This window comes from Charadrius vociferus, unplaced genomic scaffold (assembly GCF_000708025.1).
Source record: "Charadrius vociferus isolate BGI_N301 unplaced genomic scaffold, ASM70802v2 scaffold2299, whole genome shotgun sequence".
Lineage (NCBI taxonomy): Eukaryota > Metazoa > Chordata > Aves > Charadriiformes > Charadriidae > Charadrius > Charadrius vociferus.
In genome coordinates, this window is record NW_009650115.1 from 35297 (window position 1) to 36720 (window position 1424).

Genomic DNA, 1424 nt, shown 5'->3' on the forward strand with positions numbered 1-1424 from the left:
CCTCCCCCCCCTCCCCCCCCGAGGTTTTTGGTGGTGTAGCTCTGCCGGGGCCCCGCCAGGCATCCCCCAGCTCCGGGATGCTGCTGGTTCGGGGCTTGGCTACCTGGTTGGGTTTCCTCCGGTGGGGGGGGTCCAGCGCGGTGCCCCGCTCCCTGCCCGGTGGCCCTGACATCCCTCCCTGGCCCCGATGTGCCCAGAACATCGCTGTGGGAGTTTTAGGGCAGCAGCTGGGACAAAGTCATCAGGGGCATATGGGGACTTTCCCCCTCTACTTCCCAGGCAGCTGGGGACAGTCAGGGACCCGTCACCTCCAGGACACCCAGAATGTGACAGTACAGCACGATGCAAGTGACCGGGTCCCCACCCCAGACGGGTGACGAGGCTGGTGGTGGCTCCAGCCCCAGCGACTGTTCAAAGCCGGCAGCTGCCCGCGTCCCAGCGCCCATCACCGAACTCGGGGTGAGGAGTGGTTGGGTGCCACCGCACGCTGCCCCAGGAGCCGCTGCGGTCCTCACCACCCATCTCTGCGGGAATGGCCCCGCTGCGGGTGCGAGGGTCCCGGCTACAGCATCTCGGCGGAAATCTCTTGCTCAGGTTGTGCCGTGCTGGATACGGCATCTCCATGGAAACCCTCCCGCTCAGGCTGTGCGGGCTCGGGAGATGCCATCTCCACGGAAACGCGGCTGCGGCGGCTGTGCAGGCCGGGATGCACCGGCCGGGCACCGGGTGCCCATGGCGGGAGGGTTGCAGGTGCCCGGGGCACCCATGGCTGTGGGGTGATGGAGGAGAGCCGGACCCACCTCCGAGGACGGTGGGGGCCCGGGGGAGCAGGGGACGCAGTGCAGGCCACCCCTGTCCCCGGCACAGGGGCAGGAGGGACAGGGAAATTGGGAGGGAGTGCTCCTGTGCCTAAAATACCCACACGCCATCTGCCTCCACTGCCCCATCCTCTCCGCACTGTGCCAAGCACAGCCTCCAGCCTCCCGTTTTTTGGGGGGCGTCTCACCCCCACTCCCACCCCGGGGCTCTGCCAGGCCCGTCTGGGGAGGGCCATTTCCTACACCGCAGGGGTGGAAGGTGTTCAGGGAGATGGGAATGCCCCGATCGCAGTGAGTGAGGGTGCAGGACCACCCCGATGGCCGGGGGGAGCTCTGGTGGCCCCAGCGCTCATGCTCACATCCTGCGGCATGGGAAGCTGGAGGGCTGAGGTTCCCCCCCCAGAAATAGCCCAGACAAAATATTTTACAGGTTATTTATAGCCTGCATTTAAAAAAAAAAAAAACAACAACAACAAAAAAAAAAACCAACCACCAAAAGCCTTTTATTTGTTGATTTTAATTCTGCCTTTTACTTTCATCCTGCTCCCGCTGGTCTCCCGGGATGACGGGTGCAGGATCCCGGCTGCACCGGTGGCTCCCCCGGGG